The sequence below is a fragment of the Balaenoptera borealis genome (genome assembly GCF_965194805.1).
Source record: "Balaenoptera borealis genome assembly, chromosome: 9".
Classification (NCBI taxonomy): Eukaryota; Metazoa; Chordata; class Mammalia; order Artiodactyla; family Balaenopteridae; genus Balaenoptera; species Balaenoptera borealis.
In genome coordinates, this window is record NC_138873.1 from 118,181,357 (window position 1) to 118,204,121 (window position 22,765).

At 38.8% G+C, this 22,765-nt stretch overlaps 1 long non-coding RNA gene across 4 annotated transcripts in view; it reads left to right on the plus strand.

The window, feature by feature from the left end:
• The window catches only part of LOC309635084, a 143,449-nt gene that overhangs the window by 101,043 nt on the left and 19,641 nt on the right, over positions 1-22,765 (plus strand). For 2 of the 4 annotated variants that reach the window (XR_014248619.1, XR_014248620.1), the window contains exon 3: positions 12,952-13,107. The exons of 1 other annotated variant lie outside the window; for it this stretch is intronic. This is a non-coding gene — a long non-coding RNA (uncharacterized lncRNA). Of the gene's footprint in view, positions 1-12,951; positions 21,117-22,765 lie in introns of those variants that run through there. One more of the 4 variants, XR_014248622.1, reaches the window with a different exon arrangement.

Consider the following 22,765-nt stretch of genomic DNA (forward strand, 5'->3'; position numbering starts at 1 on the left):
TAGAGAAACCATTGGTTGGCAGGACATATCTTTTTCCCTGCTACCCAAAGGAGTAAGGTGGGGTGGGGAGAGGAGACCTTGAGCTTACAGGAACATTGGATAGGTGATAGAAAATGAAGCTAGTCTTTGTTTATCTAAGCAGTATATGAATACCTTTCTAGATTATGGGCTCTCTTAAAGCATAAATTACATTATATTCTTTTACATATCCCCCATTAGAAAGTAGCACAGTTGCCCCTGATAGTTATTCAAGAAGCGGCACTGAATGAATAAATTATGAGTTGAAAGGATCAGAGAAGTGTCCTAATCCATCACTCTGATTTCAGGTAGACTCACATAATTCAGCACAGAAACCTTTTTCTTGGGTTCCTGGAGTATTATAATGGGATTTGCTCATGGCCGGTTGAGAAGGAAGATCAGTCATTCTCCACTAGGCCCACATTTCCTTTCCTTTTGACTTGCAGAGTATTTTTTTTTTTTTTACTTACTATTAACAAATTTCTGTCCTTCCTCTCCCCACCCCTCATATCAGCTTACACTTCCAACTAAGAAAACACTAGTCTTGTTGACCCATTTAACAAATGTTAGAGCAAAACAGCAGAGGAATTTTTTAATTAAAGAAAAACTTGATTGTAAGGAGGGTAAATTATCACCACCCTTGATTATTTGGATTTGTCAGAGAAACTTTAATTTCCTTTTTTCCAGTGAGAGGCACCTCCAGATTACCTTTTGAGTATTTGAGTCCTTCTGATGTACTAGCACAATCAATTTTATATGTTGATCAAAATATAAAACACACCATATACACAATCTTCCAGCTTCATCAAGTTTTGTTTTGCAATTTTTTTCTCTTTGGTGTTGTTTATTTGCTGTTCTTTGTTTTTTTCCTTTTTTCTTTTAAAGAAAAGGAAGAGACTTCCCTAGTTATACCTACTCTAGGGACATTTATTTGGAATGAAATAAGAATGACTTGTAATTATAGTTTAATGCCTCAAAACAGAAAACTGTGCCAAATTGCTTAACCAAATGACGATTTGGTTGGGATTCGGGAGTTACTTCTAAGTCAAGGCCTTGGAAAGTCTGAACCATTGCTTATCTTTAATTTATGGTTCTCTGCTAAGAGCAGCACTGAACTGTTTGCTCACGTTAAAATTTTGGCTTAAGAAAGTTGTGCATCACAGAACAGACTTCAAGACAAACTCACGTTGCATTCCTTTTCTTAGTTGTGACATCTGTTTTTCTCAGCTAAAAACTCCCCCATTTTGGTGTATCTAATCCCAATTAACAGAGCCGTCATCTACAGAAGTGATCTAAGATAAAGGCAGAGTGTTGGATGAGCTCTCCTGAGATTTCTGAGCTCTTTCATTTCTTCCTTTCTTATTTTGGCCTTATAAAATGTGGCCTCTCACCAGAAGTGATCTGGAACATTTCAGCATTCTAGTCTGTGTCATTTAAAAGATGCATATATCTCCAAGTTTAGAGTAAAATATCCTGATGTAGAACTATGTTTTTCTCAAGTTTTCTCAAACTTCTAGACCTTTGGCATTTTAAGTAGAGATCATTACGAAATGAAATTTTCCCTTTGTACCTGGATTTGTGCCTGGGCCAACTGAGCTTGTTTTTCCAGGGAACCAGAAGGTGACAAAGGTGACCATGGGGCACTGAAGGCACTGTGGCTTCATTCCATCACTCAGCAAGATACTCCCCCATGAGGACGCACATCACACAGGGGCCTTTGAAGAGAGATTAGTAGAGTTACTGTCTATAAAGGTCAGGACAAGGTGAGGACACCACAAACACCTGGAGGCTAGGAACAACAGGGTCAGGAGGAGAGATTGATGCCACCTTGGGGCTGAAGAGACAAGGGGAATAAGCAGTTCCCAGAACCTAAAGACAAAGGGCAGAGACAGAGAGACACATGTGGAGAAGGCTGTTGGCAAGAGCTTGGCCTATAGTGGAAGGATGCGGCCAGTCCAGAGTGAACTTATCCTTGAGCTTGACAACTGGGTTCAAAGGACAGGGAGCCTGTTGACACAGGTCAGATTCTTAGAGAAATAGCAGGGTGGAGCCTGGATCTGAAGGAGCAAATAGGCAAGATAAAAATATATATATATATTGTTGGGATTGAGCCCTCAAATCCAGGGTCATGGCCATTGCTAATCCATAGCCACCTCCATGTGCAATGGAAAAAATATAAGTTGCCATGGATGGGTAGACACAGACTTATTAGTACATAGGATTGTGCTTCTATGAGAATTATACAAAGACTGTCCTGCTTCCAGAAAATACAGCCCAATGCCAGCGTGCACAACTTGGAAAGCAGATAGTGAGCTGGAGTCCAGTCCGCATGGACCCCCTTTGCTGAGCAACCTGACCAAGACTACCAGGAGTGGACTCTGATTGATCTGAGTCAACTGAAGTAATGGAATCTCCTTGTCAAAGTTTTTGGTTCAGTGATGGATACAGAACCCAGCCCAAGACAATCAGCATCTGACTATCCCCTGGTCATAGCCAGTGGTTCAAGGGCAGGTATATGGCTGACAATAGCCTCATAGAAGTGAAGTTCAGGACTTTCGGTCCATGACTGCTGAAGAAGTTGTTTCCCCGTCCCAGAAATATATGCTGAAGCGTTTGCTCCCGGGAAGTTCTAGCATTTATTGTAAGGGAAGCCAGCCTAAAAATAGGCTTGATGCCCAGAGGGAGAAAATGGAGAAAATCATTCACAACAATATCACGAGTGTCAAAGTCGAATTATGTCTGAAGGCTGCCCTGTCTCTGTATTTTTCAATTACATTGGTCAATAAACTTCCTTTAGTTTTTTAGCTAGATAGAGTTGGGTTTTCTGTTGCTTACAAACAGAGACTTATTATAGTTCTTCTTGCCCTCTCAATTATGAATAACTTAGGGTTTTTTTAGTTTCTTCACAATCCCAACCATATGGGGCTAGGAAAACAAAACAAACAAAAAGAAAACATCTATTCAACCCAGAGTATATCTTCAGCTCAAACCAGATTGATTTTCAGTCATTCCTCTATGTCTGCCCTTATTGGTGTTCACTTAAAGTGCCAGGAAATTCTTGTACACACCCCCCAAGTCATATTCTCTTTCTGACATGGTCATTAGCATAACTGCTATGATAATATCTTTCATCACCTATTATAACAATTGTATTTGCATTTGTACACATTGCCTCCTCTGAGTGAATACCTACCCAATGTATCCTTTTCAAGCCCACAGCTGGATTTTCTTTTGGTTATTTGCATATTTTGCATTTAACTTGCTTACACACAAGTGTGAAGGTATAACTAATTAGAGGCACTGCTATAAGAGGAAATCAAAAAACACAAATTTGAGGTTTAGTAACTCAGGAATTTGGTTAGTTTTAACTATCAGGAGTTAGAGTCCAAAAGTAGATTAAAATGTGGTAGCCTTAATGTCCATAATGATGAGAGTTTGTCTGAACACTTACCAGCCTCCCTGTATGTAATTTTGATCTCTTTAAAACTCACTTCCATACCACCCCTCAGGAGCTGACAGCTACTCTCTTAACTGGGGAGGGACTGACACATAATAAAGCCTCCACAGATATTAGTAAGGCCCTGGCTTCACAGAATTGTGTTCAGGATCCTTAAGAAATGAGATAAAGTCTCAAGTGTCTTGCTTGGTTTCCAACCAGTCTCTCTGGTTTTCTCCCTTTCTCTTCCATGTCTTACAGTTTACTTTCCAGCATCTTCTTTACACAATTCTTTTTTCTGTCTGTGTCCTTCCTACATGGCTTCCCTCTGCCTGGAATGTTTTCTCAGCCTTTCCTCCATAAGCTTCCCAGCTTTACCTGGCCAACTCCTACCCATGCTTTAGGCTTTGTTACCTGGCACTCCCTCTATGAAACTTCCCCTTTTACTCTTCTAGTAGTTGCTCTTCCTTCGTGCTCTCTCTTTATTTCTCTCCCTGCAATCTGCTATGAGTATATCTTTATGCGTGGACTTGCCCACTAAACTGAATTTCAGTGATGACTGGGACAATGTTTTATTTCCCTTTGTGTTCCCAGTGACCATCAGAAAGACAGCCAGGCACTTAAGGGATTCCACATTAAAAAGAATATTTTTATCTCCAGAAACACTAGATTTAACATCATAAAATATGGCTGAGTCAATTAAGGAAACAATTAGTTTGCATTCAAGATAGACATTGAATTGAAATTCTTTATGAACTGTGAGTGGGGTTGACAAATTTAAATTCAAATAAAATTTTCAACTAACGTTTAAAACTGGAAGTAGTATTTTGTTTTTCTAGATAGTGTCATAAACAGTTTTTTTCCTATAACTCCATAATCAGATTCCAGATACTATGGGCTACTGCTTCAAACAACAACAGCAAAGACAAAGACAAAAACAACTATTACAAAGCATAATTTAAAAATCTGTCATACCAAAAAAAAAATTCTTGGTGAAAAAACGTTAATTCCGAATTCTGAGAGGCTTGATTCCATCTGCTTAGCTGTCATCTACATTGGGCAGATCTTATAAGGGAAATTTAAAAGTGGAATTAAAAGGCAGTCTGATTATTCTTAGGATGAAGTCTTTGTAGTTGAAACCTGTCAAGAAACTCTTTCTTATTGAAGCATGGAACGAGCATAACTGGCTTGTCTGAGAGTTTTGACCTAGTAGGCAAGGAGACTTCCTATCACCGCAGACTCTTAGTGGTGGTAGAGCAGACCTGAGCACTGGACCAGAATGAGTGTCCACTATGAGGCCAGCCATGGGGACTGTGTGGTTGCTGTGTTGGGGGCACTATGCAGAACAGCAGACAGGCACAGGTGGTCAGCTTTACTAGGGAGATATGGCCGGGGAACTACTGACCCTTGAGGCAAGGCTGGGATCCCTTCCTGGTTAGGAACACCATTGCTGGCCTCAGGGTGCAGGTGGCTCTGTACATGGGTGAAGAGCACAGCATCTGGCTGAGAAAAAGTAATGCAGTGGTGGCTGGGGCAGAGAACATTTTTAGGGGTAAAGACAGTCAACCCTGTTTCTTATAAATAACTAGACACTGGGGCAAAGGGAGGAAGCCCACAAGGCCCCATAACCGATTGTCAGAGACCAGCTTGAGAGTCAAGGGGAGAACACAGAAGGCTGGACCACTGAGGCAAAGGAATGAGGGGACCAAGACTACCTGTTGTCACCCTAGGTCACAGAGTTTAGGACAGAGACATTGGAGACTGACCACATTATTCTCTACTCTGATTAGTTATATATATGCCCAGGATCACTAAGAAAGTATGCATATAATTTGCCTAGAATGCCATTTTGATTCTTTTCAATTATTACCCTCTTATTCCTAAAATTCCATATTAAAGTTACTAGAAGCTGTTCTTTAAGAGAGAAAAAAAGCTGCTGATTTCATCATGATATATTGTCAACTATAAGAGGCAAACTGATTATGGAGCTATTAAAAAAAAAAAAAAGAATGTCTTAGAACATATAAAATATGGTACCTGGATTCTATCAGTTCATTTTGACACTAATGTTTGGATGAATAGTAACTTGAATTACTCAGCTAGGATGCTGGGTCCCCTAGAAGTGCTCCCTGCTGATGCCTAAACAGGCATCAGCCCAGATTGGACATTGCCATATAAGTAAGGTATCTAAAATGATGCCAAACAGGCGAAAACCATTTTATTTTTTAATTTTTATTTATCTATTTTTTGTTTGATTCTTTTTTTTTAATTGAAGTACAGTTGATTTACAATGTTGTGTTACTTTCAGGTGTACAGCAAAGTGATATATATATATATATATATATATATATATATATATATATACTTTTTCAGATTCTTTTCCCATATAGGTTATTACAAAATATTGAGTATAGTTCATTGTGCTATATAGTAGGTCCTTATTGTTTATCTAATTTATATATAGTAGTGTGTATATGTTATTCCCAACAGGCAAAACCCCTTTTAAAGTGAGCATGAGGTATATTTTTTATTCAGCTATCACACAGTGTTTAATTCTTAGCCCTAGATAATATCAAATGTAGGAAAATTAAATTACAGTGTCTTACAATTGCTGACAATCTAGGCCAATGGTTCCCAACCTGACTGCACATCAGAATTACCTGGAAAACTTAAAAAAAAAATCTATTCCTAAAATTCAAAAGTTTGAATACAACCCCTATGGAGGAGTTCGGCAATATCCATCAGAATGCTTTTTGACCCAGAAGTCCCACTTTTAAGAATTTACGCCAAGTGATGAACTGCTACAGATACCAAAAAATCATATATAATAGGTTATTCACTGCAAAATATAGGAAACCAACCACCCAGGTCTATCCATAGGAGACTGGTTGAAGAAACCCTGCTACATCCACACAATGGAGTGCTATTTTATGACAAAGTTATAAAAAAGAATGAGGATCATCTCTGAGAATGGGTATGGAGTGAAAAAAACAAGGTGCCTAAGAGTCTGCTACCATTTTTCTATATCTATACCTGCACAGATATAAAGTTGTTTTTTCCTTTATATATATGTAAATAAATATATATATATATAGAAAAAGATAGGAAGATGGAACTAGAAGTGAATATAAATCATTCGCTATGTGAAGGCAGAAGGAGGAAGAATGGAGTTGTGACAGGAATTAGAAAGTATATGAGGCTTGGAGAGAGACCTTCAAGATGGTGGAGGATAAGATGTGGAGATCACCTTCCTCCCCACATATACGTCAGAAATACATGTGGAACAACTCCTACAGAACACCTACTGAACGCTGGCAGAAGACCTCAGACTTCCCAAAAGGCAAGAAACTCCCCACGTACCTGGCCGTGTGACTGACAGGGTATTGGTGCCCTGGCCGGGTATCAGGCCTGTGCCTCTGAGGTGGGAGAGCCGAGTTCAGGACATTGGACCACCAGAGACCTCCTGGCTCCACAAAATATCAAACAGTGAAAGCTCTCCCACAGATCTCCATCTCAATGTTAAGACCCAGCTCCACTCAATAACCAGCAAGCTACAGTGCTGGACACCCTATGTCAAACAACTAGCAAGACAAGAACACAACCCCACCCATTAGCAGAGAGGTTGCTGAAAATCATACTAAGTTCACAGACACCCCAAAACACACCAATGGAGACAGTCCTACCCACCAGAAAGACAAGATCCAGCCACATCTACCAGAACATAGGCACCAGTCCCCTCCACCAGGAAGCCTACACAACCCACTGAACCAACCTTAGTCACTGGGGGCAGACACCAAAAACAACGGGAACTATGAACCTGCAGCCTGCGTAAAGGAGACCCCAAACACAGTAAATTAAGCAAAATGAGAGAACACAGAAACACACAGCAGATGAAGGAGCAAGGTAAAAACCCACCAGACCAAACAAATGAAGAGGAAACAGGTAGTCTACCTGCAAAACAATTCAGAGTAAAGATAGTGAAGATGATCCAAAAGCTTGGAAATAGCATGGAAAAAATACAAGAAATGTTTAACAAGGACCTAGAAGAACTAAAGAGCAAACAAACAATGATGAACAGCACAAAAAATGAAACTAAACAGTCTCTAGAAGGAATCAATAGCAGACAAACTGAGGCAGAAGAATGGATAAGTGACTTGGAAGATAAAATAGTGGAAGTAACTACCGCAGAGCAGAATAAAGAAAAAAGAATGAAAAGAATTGAGGACAGTCTCAGAGACTTCTGGGACAACATTAAACGCACCAACATTCAAATTATAGGGGTCCCAGGAGACAAAGAGAAAAAGAAAGGGACTGAGAAAATATTTGAAGAGATAAGAGTTGAAAACTTCCCTAATATGGGAAAGGAAATAGTTAATCAAGTCCAGGAAACGCATAGAGTCCCATACAGGATAAACCCAAGGAGAAACGCGCCAAGACACGTATTAATCAAACTATCAAAAATTAAATACAAAGAAAAAATATTAAAAGCAGCAAGGGAAAAACAACAAATAACATACAAGGGAATCCCCATAAGGTTAACAGCTGATCTTTCAGCAGAAACTCTGCAAGCCAGAAGGGAGTGGCAGGACATATTTAAAGTGATGAAAGGGAAGAACCTACAGCCAGGATTACTCTACCCAGCAAGGATCTCATCAAGATGCGATGGATAAATTAAAACCTTTACACACAAGCAAAACTAAGAGAATTCAGCACCACCAAACCAGCTTTACAACAAATGCTAAAGGAACTTCTCTGGGCAGGAAACACAAGAGAAGGAAAAGACCTACAATAACAAACCCAAAACAATTAAGAAAATGGGAATAGGAACAAACATATTGATAATTACCTTAAATGTAAATGGAACAAATGCTCCAACCAAAAGCCACAGGCTGGCTGAATGGATACAAAAACAAGACCCGTATATATGCTATCTACAAGAGACCCACTATAGACCTAGGGACACATACAGACCGAAAGTGAGGGGATGGAAAAAGATATTCCATACAAATGGAAATCAAAAGAAAGCTGGAGTAGCAATTCTCATATCAGACAAAATAGACTTTAAAATAAAGACTATTACAAGAGACAAAGAAGGACACTACATAATGATCGAGGGATCAATCCAAGAAGAGGCTATAACAATTGTAAATATTTATGCACCCAACATAGGAGCACCTCAATACATAAGGCAAATGCTAAAAGTCATAAAAGAAGAAATCGACAGTAACACAATCATAGCAGGGGACTTTAACACCCCACTTTCACCAATGGACAGATCATCCAAAATGAAAATAAATAAGGAAACACAAGCTTTAAATGATACATTACACAAGATGGACTTCATTGATATTTATAGGACGTTCCATCCAAAAACAACAGAATACACTTTCTTCGCAAGTGCTCATGGAACATTCTCCAGGATAGATCATATCTTGGGTCACAAATCAAGCCTTGGTAAATTTAAGAAAATTGAAATCGTATCAAATATCTTTTCCGACCACAACTCTATGAGACTAGATATCAATTACAGGAAAAAATCTGTAAAAAAACAAACACATAGAGGCTAAACAATACACTACTAAATAACCAAGAGATGGCTGAAGAAATCAAAGAGAAAATCAAAAAATACCTAGAAACAAATCACAATAAAAACGCGATGACCCAAAACCTATGAGATGCAGCAAAAGCAGTTCTAAGAGGGAAGTTTATAGCAATACAATCCTAAATTAAGAAACAAGAAACATCTCAAATAAACAACCTAACCTTACACCTAAAGCAATTAGAGAAAGAAGAACAAAAAAATTCCAAAGTTAGCAGAAGGAAAGAAATCATAAAGATCAGATAAGAAATAAATGAAAAAGAAATGAAGGAAACAATAGCAAAGATCCATAAAACTAAAAGCTGTTTCTTTGAGAAGATAAACAAAATTAATAAACCATTAGCCAGGCTCATCAAGAGAAAAAGGGAGAAGACTCAAATCAATAGAATTACAAATGAAAAAGGAGGAGTAACAACTTACACTGCAGAAATACAAAGGATCATGAGAGATTACTACAAGCAACTATATGCCAATAAAATGGACAACCTTGAAGAAATGGACACATTCTTAGAAAAGCACAACCTTCTGAGACTGAACCAGGAAGAAATACAAAATATAAACAGACCAATCACAAGCACTGAAATTGAGACTGAGATTAAAAATCTTCCAACAAACAAAAGCCCAGGACCAGATGGCTTCACAGGCAAATTCTATCAAACATTTAGAGAAGACCTAACACCTATCCTTCTCAAATTCTTCCAAAATACAGCAGAGGGAAGAACACTCCCAAACTCATTCTATGAGGCCACCATCACCCTGATACCAAAACCAGACAAGATGTCACAAAGAAAGAAAACTACAGGCCAATATCACTGATGAACATAGATGCAAAAATCCTCAACAAAATACTAGCAAACAGAATCCAACAGCACATTAAAAGGATCATACACCATGATCAAGTGGGGTTTATCCCAGGAATGCAAGGATTCTTCAATATACGCAAACCAATCAATGTGATAAACCATATTAACAAATTGAAGGAGAAAAACAATATGATCATCTCAATCGATGCAGGAAAAGGTTTTGACAAAATTCAACACCTATTTATGATAAAAACCCGCCAGAAAGTAGGCATAGACGGAACTTACCTCAACATAATAAAAGCCATATATGACAAACCCACAGCCAACATCGTTCTCAATGGGGAAAAACTGAAACCATTTCCTCTTAGATCAGGAACAAGACAAGGTTGCCCACTCTCACCACTATTATTCAACATAGTTTTGGAAGTTTTAGCCACAGCAATCAGTGAAGAAAAAGAAATAAAAGGAATCCAAATCGGAAAAGAAGAAGTAAAGCTGTCACTGTTTGCAGATGACATGATATTATACGTAGAGATTCCTAAAGATGTTACCAGAAAACTACTAGAGCTAATCAATGAATTTGGTAAAGTAGCAGGATACAAAATGAATGCACAGAAATCTCTTGCATTCCTATACACTAATGATGAAAAATCTGAAAGAGAAATTAAGGAAACACTCCCATTTACCATTGCAACAAAAAGAATAAAATACCTAGGAATAAAGCTACATAAAGAGACAAAAGACCTGTATGCAGAAAACTATAAGACACTGATGAAATAAATTAAAGATGATACAAACAGATGGAGAGATATACCATGTTCTTGGATTGGAAGAATCAACATTCTGAAAATGACTACACTACTCAAAGCAATCTACAGATTCAATGCAATCCCTATGAAACTACCAATGGCATTTTTCACAGAACTGGAACAAAAAATTTCACGATTTGTATGGAAACACAAAAGACTCCACGTACCCAAAGCAATCTTGAGAAAGAAATACGGAGCTGGAGGTATCAGGCTCCCTGACTTCAGACTATACTACAAAGCTACAGTAATCAAGACAGTATGGTATTGGCACAAAAACAGAAATATAGATCAATTGAACAGGATAGAAAGCCCAGAGATAAACTCACGCACATATGGTCATCTTATTTTTGATAAAGGAGGCAAGAATTTACAATGGAGAAAAGACAGCCTCTTCAATAAGTGGTGCTGGGAAAAATGGACAGCAACATGTACAAAAATGAAATTAGAACACTCCCTAAAACCACACAAAAATAAACTCAAAATGGATTAAAGACCTAAATGTAAGGCCAGACACTATAAAACTCTTAGAGGAAAACATAGGCAGAACACTCTATGACATCAGTCACAGCAACATCCTTTTTGACCCACCTCCTAGAGAAATGGGAAAAAAAACAAAAATAAACAAATGGGACCTAATGAAACTTAAAAGCTTTTGCACAACAAAGGAAACCATAAACAAGACAAAAAGACAACCCTCGAATGGAAGAAAATATTTGCAAATGAAGCAACTGACAAAGAAATAATCTCCAAAATTTACAAGCAGGTCATGCAGCTCAATATCAGAAAACAAACAACCCAATCCAAAAATGGGCAGAAGACCTAAATAGACATTTCTCCAAAGAAGATACACAGATTGCCAACAAACACATGAAAGAATGTTCAACATCATTAATCACTAGAGAAATGCAAATCAAAACTACAATGAGGTATCACCTCATACCAGTCAGACTGGCCATTATCAAAAACTACAAACTATAAATGCTGGAGAGGGTGTGGAGAAAAGGGAACCCTTTTGCACTGTTGGTGGGAATGTAAACTGATACAGCCACTATGGAGAACAATATGGAGGTTCCTTAAAAAACTAAAAATAGAACTACCATACTACCCAGCAATCCCACTACTGGGCATATACCCTGAGAAAACCATAATTCAAAAAGAGTCATGTACCAAAATGTTCACTGCAGCTCTATTTACAATAGCCAGGACATGGAAGCAACTTAAGTGTCCATCAACAGATGAATGGATAAAGAAGATGTGGCACCAATGGAATATTACTCAGCCATAAAAATAAACGAAATGGAGTTATTTGTAGTGAGGTGGATGGACCTAGAGTCTGTCATACAGAGTGAAGTAAGTCAGAAAGAGAAAAACAAATACCGTATTCTAACACATATATATGGAATCTAAAAATCTTTTTTAAAATGGTTCTGAAGAACCTAGGGGCAGGATAGGAATAAAGACGCAGACATAGAGAATGGACTTGAGGACACAGGGAGGGGGAAGAATAAGCTGGGACGAAGTGAGAGTGTGGCATGGGCTTATATATACTACCAAATGTAAAATAGATAGCTAGTGGGAAGCAGCGGCATAGCACTGGGAGATCAGCTAGGTGCTTTGTGACCACCTAGAGGGGTGGGATAGGGAGGGTGGGAGGGAGATGCAAGAGGGAGGAGATATGGGGATATATGTATATGTATAACTGATTCACTTTGTTATAGAGCAGAGACTAATACGCCATTGTAAAGCAATTTTACGCCATTAAAGATGTTAAAAAAGATAGTATATGAGCCTCTTCTGAGAACAACTTTTTTATAGTTTGGGGAGTTTTTGAGCCATGTAAATATTCACATATTAAAAACTGAAATTATATCAAAGGGGATGAAAAAACCCTAATCTTTAATTCAATCAGAAAAAACTGAACACAATTTTATACTACTGTGATAACACAAACACTCATTTTATAAAAAGGTTATTCAAATAAGTCTTCAACATATTTCTCAGACTATATACCCTTCATGAGATATTTTTCTCAGGGTAAAGGAAAACAAAAACAACATGAACATTACTTAGCAGGTTTGTTGTTGGTTCTTAAAGTTATTTTTGTGTGTGTGTCTATTGTAGGATAAAGCAAGTGAGTAAATATTGGTGGTATTAGGATTCAAGTTTCTCATTGTGGGAAAAGCAGTATATAAATATGGAATGGGGAAGGTCAGGACCCCTGAGGTCTGGATTTGAAGTGGAGTTACCAGCATGAACTCATGATTTTAAAAATATATACATTCCTAGCTCTGTCCACTGAAGAGGCCCAGAAGCAATGTTATCCAGAGGTAATGAACATACTAGTGCCAAGACCTTGGTTTCAAAGCACTGTTCATCACTGAAAGGAAGGAATGTTCCCTGGAAAAATGGCTGATTCCAGATCAGAAACAGAGAATGTACAAGGTGAGCCTGGAACATCTTATGTCAGAAAGCAAAGAAAGTGTGCAGAGAATGGTAAGTACAGGTCAAAAGGAAAAGCAGCAAGCATGAAGGGCCAAATATGGGACAATTTGGGAATTCTAAATATTGAAAAAAAAAAAACAAATTGGATTTTAATCCTTCTGTGGGTCCATAGAGATACTAAAAAAGGGGGTCTTTTCTTCACAAAAGAATGCCAGCTAATAAATGAAGAAGGAATAATAAAATTAGGAAATCACTATTTTGCAGTCTCCAATGTGGCTCAGACAAGGATCGTCAATGCATGCTAAAACCACTGGGTGAAATGTGCTGGGGAGTGTAATATTCACACGGTACCAAAATGTTATCCCAGAGATTACTTATTAATCATTTAGGAAAAAGCATACCTTTAAAATGAAAAAAAAAAAAAAATTGGCAGTCATCCCCTGATGATTAGTGATGCTGAGCATATTTTCATGTGCCTGTTGACCATCTGCGTTTCCTCTTTGGAAAAATGTCTTTTCAATTCTTCTGCCCGTTTTCTAATCAGGTTGTTTGTTTTTTTGATGTCGAATCATATGAGCTGTTTATATATGTTGGATATTAATCCCTTATCGATCATATCATTTGAAACTATTTTCTCCCATTCAGTAAGTTGTCTTTTTGTTTTGTCGACGGTTTCCTTTGCTGTGCAAAAGCTTTTAAGTTTAATTAGGTCCCAGTGTATTTTATTTCATAATATACTGTTTCGAATGTAGGGATTGTTTTCCATTTGGTAAAGATAAAGATTGTGGCTTTTATGAATTCTTTTCTCTCTCTGCAGAACCAACTTACAATAATGGTATTACAGGTAGTCAACCCCATAAAAACCCACCACAGGAAGCGAATTGAAAAGTAGCCACAAGTAAACCAAAGAAGAAAGCAAACTGAAACAATTCATGCATATGGACAAGAACCTTTGCTTTTTAATCCTTTTTTCTCATGTAATAATTAGCACAAGGCTTTTTATATGACAGGGGCTTGTCATAGTTTAAGGTCCAGCCAAGTAACTGTGGGTTACTAAGACTGACTCAGAAATAGGGCAATGTAGGGATAAAGTTCCCTGAACATGGAACAAGACAGAAAAGCACTTGATAATTAGGGCTAGAATTCCTAATTAGGAATAGAGCTCCCAGTGATAGATGCTACATCCCAAAGTGTGGGCCGACAGTGAGGATGGTAAATACCTGGTGTCATTCTGCCCCTCCTTTTTCAACACCCACTGTAGACATCTTTTTTTTTTCTTGGCCATGTCACGCGTCTTGTGGGATCTTAGTTCCCCGACCAGGGATTGAACTGGGGCCCTTGGCAGTGAAAGCATGGAGTCCTAACCACTGGACTGCCAGGGAATTCCTAGACATCAAATTTTCATCACCGTATTTTCCCCTATTGGGTTGGAATGGGTTGGAATTTGTCTCAAACCAGTGCTCAAAGTCACCACCAACAATCAATTGAAAATACATTTCACAGGAATAAGAACTACAGTTTTAAAATTCTTGTTGCAGATGAAGGCTAGAATTGCAAGCAGAGGAAGGGCCGTATCCCCACAGCTTTGAGAGGAAGCTTGCCAGGCTGGCAGCCAGGCAGGGATGAAAAATGCTCAACAGCCGTTAAATTAGAAAGTGAACTAAAGTTTGGAGGAGCAGCAAAAAATAATTTCCTTCTACATTGCAGTGTGTAGCATATATGACAAGCATACAGGTTGCAAACTAAGCAAGAACAAGAGGGCTGCCCCGCTTCATAGCGGCAAGTTGCTGATGGAGATATCATAAAGCCAGTCTGAACCAGATGGCTACAAAGGTGTTATTTCAGGGTTTTCACGGGGCTGCTAGGATCTGCTAACCTGTGGTGTTTGAAAGAAATTCAAGAGAATTCTTGATTATGGCTTCCCTGACTCCTTTATAAATAACACTCTTTGAAATTCGACCATTATCAATTTTTTTTCAAAACTAAGCTTTTAGGTGCAAAAAAAGGATATACCATAAAGTGGTTTGAAATTATATGTAAAATAACATGTTTTCAAGAAATGTTTGTGCATTATTTTTTGTTTGCAAAATATTTTTTATTGCAAACATCCTAGCTAATTATCTTTCCTAGTTATTCAGGGGTTGGCTTACACTTATATTACATATGTGAAAAACAAGACAGAGAGATAAGTTCAACCTGAGTTAACTAAAATTTGCATGCTTCTTAGCCAATGGAAATTAAAATAACTTGCCCAAATTATACAGTAAATCAATCATCTGGACATGATGAAAAACCTTCAGCCTCTGAAGCTCCAGCTCATTTCACTGAACCATTCTGTCTTTCATAAGGATATTATGACTTTGTATATATTGATTTTTTTTCTTGAAAGAGTAAAGTCTCCCTTTCAAATTCCATAGTAAAGTGTTTATTTATCAAAACTAGAATTGTTGAGTATTTAGGAAATAAGGATATCATTTGTTTGTTCTGCATCTCTATCTCCTATACTCCCAACATCACCATCTCTTTCTCCATAGCTTATAAACATAAATTTGCCCAAGAGTCTTCAACTTTAGGAAATCTCCTGACTCTGTGACTTCATCTATGTATTACTTTATTACTCCTTTTCTTTTCAGTCAAACTTTTTGACAGAGTGGTCTGTATTCACTGTCTTCCTTCTGGCACTACCCAATCACTCCTCAATCCACTGAAATTTACTCTTTCCCAACCAATCAACTGATATGTTCTATTAAAGTTTATCAATAGATCTTATTCAACTTGCATAACTGAAAAGTATACCAACTGCTGTACAACATAGCACCTGTAGTGTGGTACTGCAATGTGCACTTAAAATTTTGTTAATAGAGTAGATCTCATGCTAAGTGTTTTTACCACAAAAAAATTAAAAGGGACACAGAGAAACTTTTGGAGGTGACAGATATGTCTATTATCATAATAGAAGCGATGTCTTTGCAGGTGTATGCATATGCCAAACCCAACAAATTGTGTGCATTGACTATGTGAAATTTTTTGTATATATTATACTTCAATATTTTTTTTAAAAAGTGTATCAATAGCCTCAGTTATCCCCAACTCCAAAGGGCACTTTAAGAATTTATCTCTCAGGATCGACTGATGCATCTGACTTTGTTGAATTCTCTCTTTCTCCCTACTTTGGCCCCTGTCCATTCCTTCCTTATCGCTTTCATGAACTCCTCCTGCTTTGTCTCTTTTCTAAATGTTGGAGTTTCTGAGTTCCATCCTTGGTTCACTGTTTTTTTCATGACAGAGCTTCTCTTTGGACTGTCATCTACTCTCAGGATTTTAACTATTTCTGTATCCTAGTGATTTCCAAAACTAAATCTCTATCCATGACCTTTTCTCCGGGTTTCAGACTCCTATTTACAAATACCTGTTAGACATTTCCAATCTTGTGAGATCCACAGGCTAATATGCAAAGAACATTTTACCCTCAATCCTGTTCCTTTCATATTCCCTGTCATTTAATAAATCAACATTTACCAAATCTTAAACCTGAGAGTTTGCTAGTCTTCCATATTCAATTAATCAACAAGTTCCTTCAGTTATAACTCCTAAGCTTTTATTAATCTTGTCTTCTCTGCATCTACTATCTTCAACATAGTTTAGTTTCTGATAATTTTAATTCTGTTCTACTTGAGTTTCTTGTTTCTAGTCTTGACTTCTTCAAATTTATCCACTGCACCAAAGCCATAATAACCTGTGTGAAACAAAAGCTGACAATCATTCTTCTTCTTACAGCCTCCAAAGCTCTCCTATGTCAGAATAAAGTCCAAGCTTATAAAAGTGGCTACAAAGACCTTCATAACCCAGCTTCCATTACCAAAATGTTTATAGTTTCCCATTCACATAGAACTTTATTAAGCCTTGACTGTTGGCTCTGTCTGGAACATTCTTCTGGTCTCTACCCAAGGCAGTTATTAGTACTATTCACCACCATTTCTAAGTATTCTCCTCCTGTTCCATAGTAGGATAGCATTCCCTACTTCCTTGAAGTTAACCATGATCATGTGACTTGCTTTGACCAATGAAAGGTGAGTAAAAGCAATGTGTGTCACATCTAAGCAGAAGCTTTTAGGACCAGATGTGCAATTTTCCATCTCCCTTCCTTCTGTCATGGCAACTAGCTACATTCCAGGGAGTGGAGTATATGTCAGCTTCAGTCCCTGAATCAGGGCAGTATCCTGAGATGGACATGAAGTATAAAGGAGAAATAAACCTGTGTTGTTTGCTTTAAGCCCTTAAGAATTTTGAGATATTTATTACTGCAGCATTTTCTAAGCTATCCTGACACACACATCTTATTCTAATCTTTTGATCTGGCTAATTATTACACATGCTTCCAATTTTACTTGGTTGTTGCCTCCTTTCAGAAAGTTGTTTTTTTTTTTTTTAATTTCTAAGGTTTCCTCAACTGTAAAATGGGGATAATAGGGCTGCTATAGGATTAGAAAGGTTAATTTACATAGAATATTTAAATGGTAAGTATCTAGATATTGGCTTAATAAAATGTGCCTTTTTAAGTTGTTGCTATTATGATATGACTATGTCAGTTCACTGATTCCCATCTTTCCATTTTGCATTAAATTCATATGTATAACTCATATCCTTTATAAAAGATCAAGCTAGCCAATATCTTTCCCCAAATAGCTCTCTTCGTCAAAATACCAACATTATAATTGCCAGTTTGGGGACTGGAAATGTCCAGAATAAAAAAGGAGAGGGTGCAGACACCATAGCCAAGCTTCAGCTTCGGTGAGTGGTCAGGGTGTTCATGAGATCAATGTCTCTGAGCTTCATTTTCCTCAACTGTAATATAAAAATAGTAATATGTAAAGTTTCATTTGTTTTGGTTTGGTTTTGGTTGGGGGGGCTGCTTTTTAGGATTGAAGTAAACAACACACAGAAAGAGGTAAAGAGTTTAGCATCCTATCTGGCACAGAGTGATGTCACAACATGCAATTCTCATTCCTAGTTGCTATTATGCTCATCATCTGTCATCTCGAATGCTAAAGAAAGTTTGTCCTCCTGGAACTATGATTAGGTTGTAACTGTGCCTTGCCTCTGCTACAATTTCCAGGACTAGAAGCTCCCTGAGGGCAGGTATTCCCACTGCGTTACATTTATCAAGAATGCTGAATATAGGGCTCAGTAAATATTTATTGAATTTATTGAATCAAATGTCTTGCTTAATAACCCAAACCCATACGATGAGTCATTGTCTTGAGGACAGAGGTGGGGCTACATTTGGAGACGGCACAAATCCCGGTCCTCTCGCAGTGGGGAGACAGCCGCCTTGACGTGCTATTTGTCTAGGAAATTGCCCCTCCATCTGAATTGCTGGAGTTGCCACCTACGATGTTAGTGATTATTCACAAACACTAAGCACACATCTGTATCAAGAGAATGATGGGTGTGTCTTCTGGACAGTGAGATACCAACTACCTTATCTGCAAGCTTCAGTTGACTGAAGAATTCGAAACACTTGGGAGTTGAACTCTCTGCTCCTGTTTTCACATGGCGGCCGCGACATTCTGCCCATGCAGCCACACACACAAAGTGCCGGAAAGTACTTGTGGGGCACTACAGGAAAGCAACCCGTGCAGTGACTGACAAAAGACTATATTATAAAATGAGAAATTCTGTCACTCACTATAGAAAACCTCATGGAAACAATTAGCATTGACATTTGAGAATTTGGGAACCTGGCTATAAAAGCATGATGTATTTTGTCTGCACTTCATGCTTTGATCAACGTTCAGCAGAGAATGGGAGCTCTAAAACAATCTATAGAAACATAAGAACCTGCAAAACAACCACAACCAGCAGGAAAAATAAGAGAAAACTTCTCAGAATATTGGATGCGGTAAAATAAGCCACACAGAAAAATTCATCAATAGCTTCCGATGAACTAGTATTAAAGGGAATTCATGATTCTTTTTCCCAGCCACATGGTTCAGATAAAGAGACCCCTAGGACTAAGGTCACATGAATATCATGACAGTCAAGTGCAAAAGAGACAATTTGTCCTTTTTGATGTGATGCCTGACTTGTTCAAGTTTGCCCTCTGGATGCTATAATCATTGCAGGGATCTCAAATGATCACAGGAAGGGAAAACCAGAGGCCTTCATCCTACACAGGAAAGATATGCCATTTGGCAGGACACTGGCCCCTCAGGCCACACCAGCACTTTCGGGCTGTGACCGCCAGCGACAGGGCTGTCGGCTCCATGTGATCTTCGTGTTTTGCCTCAATGTGCAAATGCACTAGTCTCCTTCCTACCTGATCACACACAGGTTCCAATTAAAGCAGCTGAAATGAAGACTTTGGATTTAATGGAAATGTTTTTATTAGCCAAAATAAATACATTCATACAGTAATTTTTGAAAGTACATTATTTTTGGTCTAGTTTGCATTTTGCTTATTTTGTCAGGCACAAGAAAAACTCTTTCTGGCCAAAAAAAGAAGTATTCAAAAAGAAAACGTGGAGGGAAAAGCAACAGTTACAAGAATATTTTGTTCAGACCTCTTCCTGAAACTTTATTTGGAAACTCATTTTAGAAAACATAACACATAATCTACTAAGAATTTTTAAAGTGACTGGGAATTTTTATTCTTAGTCCCAATGTTCTGACCAAAACTTTCTCTTCTGGCTCTAATGGCCAAATTCTGCACTGACAAATGCTTTTCTATCCACAGCCTCTCTGGATTTCATGGTAGATAAAGTTATTCCAAGATTTTAGAAATTGGATGACTTTTTGGTTCATTATGATTCTGTGACAAATGAGATTCTGTGAAGAGAGCAGTGAACTATCTAATTTCTCCAGTGACTTTTTTTTTTCTGGCCCAAACAATTAATTAAATTTTGTTGACATAGAAACGTTGGTTGCTTACTTGTATTGCTTAGTGTGTCAGAATGAACAAAGAGGAAAAAAAGCTGGACTTTGAAATTACCCTGGGGATTGAGTTCTGACTCAATGTCTCACCAGTTGCATGAAAGCTACATAACAACTCTGAAATCTAGTTTTCTTTCCTTTCCTTCCCTCCCCTCCCCTACATTTTCCTCCTCTTTCCTTTCCTTCTTCCTTCCTTCTTTTCCCTTCTTTCCTTCCCTCTCTTTCTCTTTTTCTTCCTCCCTCTCTCCCTTCCTTCCTTTCTTCCTCTTTCTCTTTCCTTCCCTGTCTGTCTAGCTATTTATCTATCTATTATCTACCATCTATTTATCGAGAACTATCTACATCAAAGGATCATAACCATATGAGAAGCACTTTGAACAGTGCCTGGAACATAGTAGGTCCTCCATAAACATTAGTTTCTGTTCGTTTCACCATTTTGCCATCTGAGCAAACCCAGTGTGTTGACGTGCGGAACATTCAAGTAGCCTGCTCACACTTTGGTGTGTATCAGAATCACCTGGAAGTCTTGTTAAACCCGGATCCTTAGGTCGCACCCCTAGAAATTCTGGTCCAGCAGGTCTCGGGGTAGCCCTGAAAATTTGTACTTCTAACAAATGCCCAGGTGATATTAATGCTGCTGGCCCATGGACGTACTGTGAGTGTCAGGGACAGTTCTAACAGATGGCAAACATGTTGCTTCTTGAAACCGTGGGTTAAATCTATTTCACCTGCCTTGACTAATCAAGGTGGTTCTAAAAATTGCATGGGGATTTCCCTGGTGGCACAGTGGTTGAGAATCCGCCTGCCCATGCAGGGAACACGGGTTCGAGCCCTGGTCCGGGAAGATCCCACATGCTGCAGAGCAACTAAGCCTGTGCGCCACAACTACTGAGCCTGCACTCTAGAGCCCACGAGCCACAACTACTGAGTCTGCGTGCCACAATTACTGAAGCCCATGCTCCACAACAAGAGAAGCCACTTCAATGAGAAACCCACGCACCGCAACAAAGAGTAGCCCCCGCTCGCCGCAACTAGAGAAAGCCCGCGTGCAGCAACACAGACCCAACGCAGCCAAAAAAAAAAAAAAAAGACTTGCGTGTCCTCCAAGAGGCGTGTAGCCTAAACAAGAAGATGTTTGCCCGAGTTGTTCTAGGAACTTGGAGTCAGCTGTGTCCAGTTTGAGCTGAGCTGGTTAAGACTGGATAGGTCCACTTACCCCCGAACTGGGCATGCACGAGTGTTTGGTGACCTTTTGACATCAAAGGGCCACAAACTCCACCCTCAGAGCAACGTGCAGAGGGCCGGTAGACCTGCAAACCTCAGCATCTGAGCATTTTGGCTTGCTGTGCACCGGGCAAAAGGAACCTGGCTGGGTAAAAATCTCTTGGGCCAACTCCAATTGATCGGTGTGCTCTGTTAGAAGATTCTGAGGCGATATCAAGCCTGGGTGAGATTGTGGTTTGTTTATTTATTTATTTATTTATTTATTCCTTCATTTATTCATTTATTTAAGTATAGTTGATTCACAACATCATGTTAAGTGAGATTGTGTTTTTGGAGTGCAGAGTGTGTAACGTCCCCAGCTTTTAAATTGAATGCATATCCAATGCTTTGCTAGGCTTCGGTATTAGACGTCCTTACTTTTCACTTGTAAGGTGACAGGGTCATTTATTATTAAAGCTTTCTTGCTTCTTCATATTCATTATCAAATTAATTTATGTATATCCATGCATGACCTACTCTTTAATTTTAAGAAAAAAGCGTATTTTCAAGTGGGTCAGTTCATTGGTCGATTACACGTATGCGGGGAATCATTTAATATGGCTGCTTAATAAAGGAAGGACTGCTATGAAATTCATCCTCTGCAAGCTCTAGAGCAGAGGTCCCCAACTTTTTTGGCACCAGGGACCGGTTTCGTGGAAGACAGTTTTTCCACGGACAGGGTGGGGATGCCTCAGGCGGTGATGTGAGCGATGGGGGCGATGGGGAGTGACAGATGAAGCTTCGCTCGCTCGCCTGCCGCTCACCACCAGCTGTGCGGCCCGGTTCCTAACAGGCTGTGGACCGGTACCAGCCCACCGCCCGGGGGATTGGGGACCCCTGCTCTAGAGAATTTAGTTGATGGTAAAAGCAGGAGTTTCCGTCCCCCCCGCAGGGTGTTGTTGTATTTATGAAAATGGATAATCAAAGCCGTTTTGAAGTGTCATTCATTCTACTCCTTTTATGTGTGCGAAGTTTCCTCTTTGAAATAACCTATTTGTTTGTGTTGATAGAAATTAATTTGGCACTTGCAAATGTTGCTTCAAGGATAGTACTATCAGTTGTTTTTAAGCTTTCTTAGGCTCTTGGACCACTCATATTGTCATGAGCACCACGGAGGGAAATCTTCTGGTATTTGTTTTGCTCTGCATCTTACAGAGCTGTCTTTGAGATCAAAGAGATTCCTGTGTGAGAAGGAGGTCCACGGAGTACAGGGTGAACAGGCAGCTGATGCCAAACAGGCAGGGGAGTCTGGCTGCGGAGACCAACCTCCCAGTCACCAAAAATATCATCAGCTGACTTACGGAAACAAGAATCACAGGATTATAGCGTTTTGAAGCCCAATGGTACCCTAGAGGAAAGCCTAAGCTGACATTTTTATTTCACATCTAATTATACTGAGGGAGAGAGAGCATACCAAGGCCACAAAGCCAATTGCACAAAAAAAAAAAAAAAAAAAAAAAGT